Source organism: Pleurodeles waltl, chromosome 4_2 (genome assembly GCF_031143425.1).
Source record: "Pleurodeles waltl isolate 20211129_DDA chromosome 4_2, aPleWal1.hap1.20221129, whole genome shotgun sequence".
In the NCBI taxonomy this organism is placed as follows: domain Eukaryota; kingdom Metazoa; phylum Chordata; class Amphibia; order Caudata; family Salamandridae; genus Pleurodeles; species Pleurodeles waltl.
In genome coordinates this window covers 10,625,529-10,636,517 of record NC_090443.1, presented here as the reverse complement: position 1 = coordinate 10,636,517, position 10,989 = coordinate 10,625,529, and positions in this window count along the sequence as shown.

Genomic DNA, 10,989 nt, shown 5'->3' with positions numbered 1-10,989 from the left:
AACAAACAGGCTCAAAATACAGCGTGTCACAACATTTCCAAGTTGGTGACAGTCTTCGGTCACACTAAACATGGGCTCTGAGGTCATCTAATGGTGAAATCTAGTTTGAAACAGTCCCTGTACCCACAACAATCCAGGACACAGAAACGTGAAAGGACATAAAAAGTGTCCTTTAGCAACCACAGATGGGTTACACAATCTGGCATCCTGTTTTCTCCCTTAGAAGGACATAGAAGTTTTACTTGTGTCTCAGACAGACCTGCCTGGCAGGACTTGACACTGTGGTGTCAACAGGAGGGACAAAGCCTCCACCCTTGAGGTGGACATCACTTCCACTTGAAGAAGACATGTCAATCACAGTGACCTACTGTGTAGCTCCTGGGAGGAATTTCACACCTCATTCACACCCAATTCAGGCCACATGAAAGCTCAGGGAAGCTAGAGAGTTGATGCAAATTACACTCCAACAACTTCAGAAAGGGAAAGAGCAATTCTTTAAAAAGTTACCTTTCCTTGGTATTTGTTAAAAAGCAGACTTCATGGTTGATTTTGATTTCTAATAGTTTTAAAAATAGTGGTTTTGCTATTTTTCGGGCTGGTCCCTTTTCTGACTTAGCAGTATTATTATTTTAATCTGCACTCTGGTTTTCCACATATGACAGATAGGTCTGCCACACTGAATATAGCTTTAGAGCCTTAATATTAATATTAATGTTCTACATGTCTCATTTTTAAATACCATACACCCTTCTTTGTGGGATTAAAAGCCTACATAAAGGTGACTTACTTATTTTAAAAAAGTGTTTTACCTGTCAAAAAGGGTTATTTTAACAGGCTGCAGTGCAGGCTTAAGTTGCAGTACTCAGGCTATAATAGTAGGCCTGCAGCTATGTTTTCCTTGTCATACTAGTGGATGGCACAATAATTGCTGCAGTCCGCAGGTGTTATTTAACTTTCCATGCTACACCATATACTATGGCCTTATTGGAGAGTAAAGTATACCTATCAGGGATTAGTCATGTTCTACATGTTTTATAGATCAGAACACATACACGGGCACTGGATAGCAAAGCCTCACTGTGACCATGCAAAAAGGAATTTTTTTCACAACCATAAAAAATCTGATCATTACTCTGTGCTTCAAACACCTCCTCCTTCAAACCCACCACACTCCAAGCCAACCAGGTTCCCCTCTTGCAGCCTTGACATCTGGACCCATTCCTATAATTACAACTACAAACCCATTGGGTGCACTGTCAGATCCTTTCAGTCATTAGATCATTAAATATTTATTGAATACTTTCAACATGCTACTTACCTTGCTTTTCAATCATTCTCTCTCCACGGGTACATAGCCAACATGGTTAAATTGGCAGTGGGCTAACCTTTACTCAAACAACACACTGCAAATCTCTTGTATCCAGCCTTCTATCAACGCTAGCTCCACTTCCCTTCTTCTCAAAAATGCTGAAAACATTGGTCTTTAACCCCTTAGCTGCTGGGCCTTTTCCCCCCCAGTGCTGAGCCCTTTTTTGGCTATTTGGGGTAGTTCGCGCTTAGGGCTTCATAACTTTTTGTCCACATAAGCTAACCATGCCAAATTTGCGTCCTTTTTTTCCAACATCCTAGGGATTCTAATGGTACCCAGAGTTTGTGGTTTACCCTGGAGGAGACCAAGAAAATAGCCAAAATACAGTGAAAATTTTGTTTTTTCCAAAAAAATTGGAAAAAAGGGCTGCCGAAGAAGGCTTGTGGTTTTTTCCCTGAAAATGCCATCAACCAAGGGTTTCTGGTGCTGAAATCACTATCTTCCCACCTTTCAGGAACGGGCAGACTTGAATCAGAAAACCGAATTTTTCAACACAAATTTGGCATTTTACTGGGACATACCCCATTTCTACTATATTTGGTGCTTTCAGCCTCCTTCCAGTTAGTGACAGGAATGGGTGTGAAACCAATGCTGGATCCCGGAATGCTAAACATTTCTGAAAACTAGACAAAATTCTGAATTCAGCAAGGGGTCATTTGTGTAGATCCTACAAGGTTTTCCTACAGAAAATAACAGCTGAAATAAAAAAATATTGAAATTGAGCTGAAAACAACAGCCATTTTTCTTTATGTTTTACTCTGTAACTTTTTCCTGCGATGTCAGATTTCTGAAAGCAATATACCGTTTAGTCTGCTGGACTCTTCTGGTTGCGGGGATATAAAGGGCGTGTAGGTTCATCAAGAACCCTAGGTACCCAGAGCCAATAAATAAGCTGCACCCTGCAGTTGGTTTTCATTCTATACTGGGTATACAGCAATTCATTTGCTGAAATATGAAGAGTGAAAAAGAGGTATCAAGAAAACCTTTGCATTTCCAAAATGGGATCAAGATAAGGTTTTGAGGAGCAGTGGTTATTTGCACATCGCTGAATTCCGAGGTGCCCATACTAGCATGTGAATTGCAGGGCATTTCTCAAATAGACGTCTTTTTTACACACTCTCTTATATTTGGAAGGAAAAAATGTAGAGAAAGATAAGGGGCAATAACACTTGTTTTGCTATTCTGTGTTCCCCCAAGTCTCCCGATAAAAATGATACCTCACTTGTGTGGGTAGGCCTAGTGCCCGCGACAGGAAATGCCCCAAAACACAACATGGACACATCCTATTTTTTTTATAGAAAACACAGCTGTTTTTTCCAAAGTGCCTACCTGTAGATTTTGGCCTCTAGCTCAGCCGGCACATAGGGAAACCTACCAAACCTGTGCATTTCTGAAAACTAGAGACCTAGGGGAATCCAAAGAGGGGTGACTTGCGGGGCTCGGACCAGGTTCTGTTACCCAGAATCCTTTGCAAACCTCAAAAAGTGGCTAAAAAAAACAGGTTTTCCTCACATTTCGGTGACAGAAAGTTCTGGAATCTGAGAGGAGCCACAAATTTCCTTCCACCCGGCGTTCCCCCAAGTCTCCCGATAAAAATGATACCTCACTTGTGTGGGTAGGCCTAGCGCCCGCGACAGGAAACGCCCCAAAGCGCAACGTGGACACATCAAAATTTTTGGAAGAAAACAGAGGTGTTTTTTGAGAAGTGCCTACCTGTAGATTTTGGCCTCTAGCTCAGCCGGCACCTAGGGAAACCTACCAAACCTGTGCATTTCTGAAAACTAGAGACCTAGGGCAATCCAAGGACGGGTGACTTGCGGGGCTCGGACCAGGTTCTGTTACCCAGAATCCTTTGCAAACCTCAAAAAGTGGCTAAAAAAAACAGGTTTTCCTCACATTTCGGTGACAGAAAGTTCTGGAATCTGAGAGGAGCCACAAATTTCCTTCCACCCGGCGTTCCCCCAAGTCTCCCGATAAAAATGATACCTCACTTGTGTGGGTAGGCCTAGCGCCCGCGACAGGAAACGCCCCAAAGCGCAACGTGGACACATCAAAATTTTTGGAAGAAAACAGAGGTGTTTTTTGAGAAGTGCCTACCTGTAGATTTTGGCCTCTAGCTCAGCCGGCACCTAGGGAAACCTACCAAACCTGTGCATTTCTGAAAACTAGAGACCTAGGGCAATCCAAGGAGGGGTGACTCGCGGGGCTCGGACCAGGTTCTGTTACCCAGAATCCTTTGCAAACCTCAAAAAGTGGCTAAAAAAACAAGTTTTCCTCACATTTCGGTGACAGAAAGTTCTGGAATCTGAGAGGAGCCACAAATTTCCTTCCACCCGGCGTTCCCCCAAGTCTCCCGATAAAAATGATACCTCACTTGTGTGGGTAGGCCTAGCGCCCGCGACAGGAAACGCCCCAAAGCGCAACGTGGACACATCAAAATTTTTGGAACAAAACAGAGGTGTTTTTTGAGAAGTGCCTACCTGTAGATTTTGGCCTGTAGCTCAGCCGGCACCTAGGGAAACCTACCAAACCTGTGCATTTCTGAAAACTAGAGACCTAGGGCAATCCAAGGAGGGGTGACTCGCGGGGCTCGGACCAGGTTCTGTTACCCAGAATCCTTTGCAAACCTCAAAAAGTGGCTAAAAAAACAAGTTTTCCTCAGATTTCGGTGACAGAAAGTTCTGGAATCTGAGAGGAGCCACAAATTTCCTTCCACCCGGCGTTCCCCCAAGTCTCCTGATAAAAATGATACCTCACTTGTGTGGGTAGGCCTAGCGCCCGCGACAGGAAACGCCCCAAAGCGCAACGTGGACACATCAAAATTTTTGGAAGAAAACAGAGGTGTTTTTTGAGAAGTGCCTACCTGTAGATTTTGGCCTCTAGCTCAGCCGGCACCTAGGGAAACCTACCAAACCTGTGCATTTCTGAAAACTAGAGACCTAGGGCAATACAAGGAGGGGTGACTCGCGGGGCTCGGACCAGGTTCTGTTACCCACAATCCTTTGCAAACCTCAAAAAGTGGCTAAAAAAACAAGTTTTCCTCACATTTCGGTGACAGAAAGTTCTGGAATCTGAGAGGAGCCACAAATGTCCTTCCACCCGGCGTTCCCCTAAGTCTCCCGATAAAAATGATACCTCACTTGTGTGGGTAGGCCTAGCGCCCGCGACAGGAAATGCCCCAAAACAGAACGTGGACACATCACATTTTTTCATAGAAAACAGTGCCTACCTGTGGATTTTGGCCTCTAGCTCAGCCGGCACCTGGGGAAACCTAGCAAACCAGCACATTTTTGTAAACTAGAAACCCAGGGGAATCCAAGATGAGGTGACTTGTGGGGCTCGGACCAGGTTCTGTTACCCAGAATCCTTTGCAAACCTCAAAATGTGGCTAAAATACCACGTTTTCCACACATTTCGGTGACAGAAAGTTCTGGAATCTGAGGGGAGCCACAAATTTCCTTCCACCCAGCGTTCCCCCAAGTCTCCCGATAAATATGATACCTCACTTGTGTGGTTAGGCCTGGTGCCTGCGACAGGAATAGATCACACAACGGTCAATGTTGGTCCTTACGTGAGGCAGCTGTTGACCCTGGGGTGATCCATTCCTGACACAGGCACTAGGTGTAGGCACTCAAGTGGGGTAGTGTTTTTATCAGGACAGGTGAGGAGTCACTGGGTGGTAGGAATGTTGTGGATCCCAGCATATTCCTGTAGTTTGTGTGACAGAAATGCGAGAAAAATAGAGTTTTTTCTCAACATTTCAGCTTTGCAGGGTATTCTGGGTAAGAAAACTTTGGGGAATCCACACAAGTCACACCTCTGTGGACTCCCCCGAATGTCTAGTTTCCAGAAATGTTTGGGTTTAGTGTGTTTCTCTATATGGCCGCCGAATCCAGGACCAAAAACACAGGTGCCTGCCTTACAAAACCAGTTTGTTTTGCCATAGACAATTTTGATGTCTCCACAATATGATTTGGGTGGTGGAATTTGGGGCTGAACTAAATTGGTGAGCTCCCAAGAGAGCACTCTCTCTCTGCTTGCCGCCGCATTCACCTGCTCTCTGGGTTGGCCTAACCCACTATTACCCAGTTGCACGAACAGCTTGCGAAGGGACAGCAGGACTGTCCTCATCACCTCCCTCATAATGTACTGGAAGAGGAGTTTTCGAATGGGACTCCTCTGACTGAAAAATCACTCCCAGAGTCTGCGCCATTGTCCTATCCCTCAGATGCTGTCTCAGTATCTGATGTCTCAGTCTCTGATCCTATGTCAGAGCGGTCCTCTATAACCCGAGTGCAGGCAGCAGTCATCCATCAAGATGCCATCTCTGCTATTGGCTAAACTGTTGCTCTAAAACACTAGCCTACGTAGACAGTCACAAAATCGATGGTGTGTGTGAGATACGTGCAACAGTAGAGGCCACCTTACCTGCGCTTCTTCCCTCAATCAGCACGTACTTTCAAGACACTCAAAAAACACCTTGTCACATACCATTCGTCACAGTCTTTAGCACCTCCTGCGCCCAGTCCAACAATCATTATTGGTGCTCCCACTCCCTCCTCCTCGGATTCCCTCATTACCACCCAGCAAAAGTGCCCTTCATCTCTCCATAGACTTTACTAATGTACTCAGCTATTTACATAAAATACAGATGTGCTCTTTGCAGTAGGCATATAAACCTTCTGCGCTTCTTTAGGGCACTAAAACTGCCACTAGACAAGTCGGACCCTTTTCCCCCCAGGGAAACCACACACATATTGACAAAAGTGATGTATATATGACAGCCAACCACCTGAAACTCAACTCAAGCAAAACCGAAATAATCCTCTTTGGCCCTCACCAAAAAAACCTGGGACCCCCCATGGTGGCCCACCACGCAAGGCCCTGCACCCACCCCCGCCAACTACGCACGCAACCTCAGCATCATCCTAGACTCCTCCCTCTCTATGACCCAACAAATCAACGCTCTTACCTCCTCATGCTTCAACAAACTCCGTATACTGAAAAACATTAAAATGGACCCCCACAGAGACCAGAAAAACTGTCACTCACGCACTCATCAGCAGCAGGCTTGATTACAGAAACGCCCTCTACGCCGGCACCACTCTAAAACTCAAGTGCAAACTACACGCATCCAGAACTCAGCAGCACGACTCATCCTCGACCTCCACCGACACGAACACATCTCTCCACACCTCAAATCCCTCCACTGGCTCCCCATTGACAAAAGGATCACCTTCAAGATCCTCATCCTCACACACAAATCACTCCACAACACAGGCCCTGCCTACCTCAACGAGAGTCACCTTCCACACCCCCACACGAAACGTCCGTTCAGCTGACCTCTCTCTCGCCTCTGACCCCCGCATCAAACACACCACCACCGGGGGCAGATCCTTCTCCTACATTGCACCCAAAACATGGAACGCACTCACAACCCACATTCGCAAGACCCAAAACCTACTTCTTTTCAGGAAGGGCCTCAAAACCTGGCTTTTTGAACAGTGAACCTCCTAGCCCCTTTCCCTCCCCCCCGTCCCCCCCCAGCGCCTTGAGACCCTCACAGGTGAGTAGCGCGCTTTATAAATCTCTTTGATACAGATCTACCAATATATATATATATATAAATATATATCTACATAGATATATCTATAGATATGTCCATGTACCTAGATATATCTATCTACATAGATATATATATATAGATATATACATATATTTTTTTTTAGTTGTTGTATGGTTTCCTTGGGGGCCAAAATGGCCCCCAGGGAAACCCTACAACATCTAAAAAAAAAATTGCCACGGGCGACCCCCTGTCATTTCATTGTTTTTTTTATTTTTATTTTTTATTTTTTTATTTTTTTAAATCCCCTGGGGGCACCTACCTTTTTATTTTTTTTGGAAAATTATCCGGGGGGGGGGCGGCCCGTTTTCCGCTGTGCTGCGATCGGGGGCCAGGAAACACTTTCAGGAAGGCCTCGTAAGAAAGGGGAGACTCTCCCCTTTCTTACGAGGCCTTCCCGAATGTGAAAAAGGCCGTTTTCCCCATGAAAGCAGGAAGCGGCCGCAAGGCAGCTTCCTGCTTTCATGGGGAAAACACCTTTGCAACGTCAGCGCGCCTCGCGGCGCGCTGACGTCACAAAGGGGCGGGTGGGGGGCGGGGGGAGACACGGTAGCTTCCGTGTCTCCAGGGGGGGGGAAAAAAAAATAAAAAATAAATCCTCGGGTGCGACGCACCCGAGGATTTATTAATGCCCTTCCTGGTGTCGGCCACTGGTCGTGACCCGCACCAGGGAGGGTGTGTGGGCGTCGGCCAGTGGCCGACGCCCGCACCTAAGCGGTTAATTGCTTCCTATTAAGCTGATTTTTCAACAACTTTCTTCACTCCCAAAATCAGTTTTTTGAACCCTCATTACAATTAAAAAGCTTTTACAAATGTATTTAATTTCCTCACTACTAATCACTACAACTATCTCTCTCCAATCATTATATTAGACCTTTTGAAATCACTCAATTCTACTGACCACCCCATACTACTTTCCTCCCTTCACTCACTTGGTTCCTTTGAGCTAACGCACACTTGGAATGCCTCCTGCCTCTTCTCCACATAGGTGTGCCATAAGGATGAGATCTTGGCTCGCTTTATTTCTCTTATACACCACTTCTCTTGGTGATATAATTTCCTCTGTTGGCTTTCATACCTTAATGCTGATGATGCACAGGTTTTCTTATCTTGTCAAATTTTCACACACTGATCTCCAAATATCTAAGGTTATCTTGCAGCTTTCTGTCACTGGATGGCTCTTGGTCTTTGATGGTAAATTCACTGCTATTCTTCCCCTCCTCTTTCACCCTTCTCCCCTGGTCTACTCCATCACATTTCCCCCTGACTCATTAACGTTCAACTTATGAGCTAGAGAACGGTTGGTGTTCTCTTCAGCTCATCAATGAACATGTAAGCCTTTATTATCATCATGGCTACAATTGCACAATTTCACCTGCGTAATATGCATAACATCCACTCTGTGATTCCGTTCTAAAGTGCCAAACACTTAGCAAATCAATGGTTTTTAGCATGGTTTACCGCAATAGATGTTTTGGTTGGCCTTTTTAGCTACTGCTCCATTTTCTCAGGCAAGGTTCTGAACCTTGAAAGTCAAAATATATTTCATCTCCACAGACGTACCCCCAACCTCCACATCAAATAAGCAAAAAAATAAGCATTATATATTTTATCTTAAAGAGTTTGAAGTCAATTAAAAACATGGCCTCTAGCTAACTTCCTGACACTCTATCAAGATACTCACCATGACGTAACCTTTGTTCCGCTTGTTGCGTCTCCCATGGGAGGCATAAGGTTTTTGTGCATCCCCAGGTTTACAAATCTGGGGATGCAACAACATCCTTGGGTGTTGCTTGGGAACACCCACCCGCGATGCTCATGGAATGCCTCCTTAGTGCAGAGTAAGGCAGCACAGAGATTTGGGCTACCTTGCCTTACTCCATATCTATGAAGCCATTCAAAGCCACACAAAGTGGGTTTGCGGTAGCCTTAAAGATATGAGTTCAAGGCTAGTGCTGCTGTTATGTCACAAAAAGTGACACAATGGCAGCTCAAGGGGCTCATAAATATGCCCCTTAGTGTGGACTATGGCCTGGCTATCAGCTTACGGATGTGTTTATGTTGAAAATATATGACTGCAGGATGTTTACCCACAGCTTGGGGTTGTTCTCCAAAATACAGAGGTTGAAGCCTGCAATGCTTCCTAGATTTTACAAAGGGGGAGATTTCATTTCTGTACAGGGGAGACAAGGACCCTCCTGCTCAACTGTGCATGTCAGGTTTTCCCATGCTCAAGAAACCCTAGTGAAAGAACATGTGTGACCACCAGACAAATTTACATTTTAGTGGAGGCCAAAGAGAAATAATGTATGGATTGTCATGTCAGAAAACTATACAAGCTTCATATTCACTGCATGCTTTCGACCAGACTGTAAACAGAATCCTTTGAAGGTGTAAAGATAGAAAATTGATGTTTTTGTACACTTCATGTAAGAAATTGAGCTGTTAGTTGAAAGGGGTAGAAGCGCCACTGATAAAATAAACACAATCCTTGTCAGGGTGCACCACAAAAGTCACTAAATTAACCTGTGCCTAATCTTCTGGTGACTTGTCGTAAATCAGTCAGGCTTAACTTAGAGGTAATATCATACATGCCAACGTTTAAAACCAAAAAGTGAGAGATTTTGAATACAACTTCTATTGAAGCAGAGGCAAGTTGAAGTGAGGGACAGCTAAAATAAAGCCATTTTTGGCTTCAAAAATATGGAGTGTTCCACCTGAATCGGGTCTGTTGGCATGTATGCAATATGTAAAGTATTTATGCAGCACACAAACTGTAATAAAGTGAAAACACAACACAAGAAAAACACAAACCAATTTAGAAAAGTAGAGTAAAATTTATTATTAAAATGACACCAAAACAACAAAATCTGACAGCAAAACTGGAGATATGAGTTGTAAACTTTTTTTAGTGAACATTGCACCAAGAAGCACAAAGCACAACTATTAGTTATCTTGTGGTGCTGGACCGGGGTTTAGTCACAAGTTTTTGACTGACCACAACAGAGTGGGCATTGCATACAAAGACCAGGTCTGTCCGCTTGAACAGTTTACCCTCTCAAGTCCACGCGAAGAGCTGTTGTTCACATTGGTGGGGCCCAGGAAGAGGTTGGTGTTAGTGAGAGGCACAGATCAAGCATTGTGGAGGGTCACTGAAGTAGCATGAAACGCCGGTCATCACTGGAGTTTCAAATTGTCGGTAATCACAAGCTGTTGCTGCTGGTGCTAAGTGAGGGTCTTGTGTTGTTGGTTGTCGTGGATGGTCGCTGTCGACATGTAGAGCTGGAGCTTCGCATTCGTGGCCATTGTGAACGGTTGATTCTTGGTACAAAGAGGTCACTTTGCAGTTGTGTGGATCCCAAAACTTCTGTATCTTCGCGTTTGCTTCTGAAGGAGTTCATACTTATGCAAGCCAAGGGTCCAGCACCTCAGGCCTCTTTTTGGGGATCAGGACTAACTCCAGCAGAGGCAAGGAGCAGGGCCAACTGGTGCTAGTCAGCTAGGCAGTTGCAGTTAGCCTGGGTTGAAGGCAGGGAGGTCTAATCTTCCTTTCTCAGACACCAAGGGAGTCCTTCTTCTGAATATTCCACAGTCCAGGAGTGTTCTAACGAGACGTTCTGAAGGGACCACTTTTATTCTGGCAAAGAGCCAAAACTGGTGAGTTCTTCCCCTTTTTTTCCTTCCCTCTAGTTCTGGCTTCAAAGTGTTTAAGGGGACACAGGTAAGGGCAGGCCTGGTGTCAGGTTTCTTTGTGTTTGCTTTAGGCAGGATCATTTGAAGTGTAATCAGGGCAAGGCACAGCTCCTCCCCAGCCATTCTGTCAGGAAGACCTTCACACCAAGGCCTCTTTTGTTCCTGTGTCCAGAAAGCATACACAACCCACAGCAGGAATGCCGTTTACAGCCATAGGACTCAGGACACTGGTAGAAAGGTTCCGTTGGTTTGATCTGAAAAATGCCAACTTTCTAAATGTAGCAATTTCAGAAGTTCAACTTAA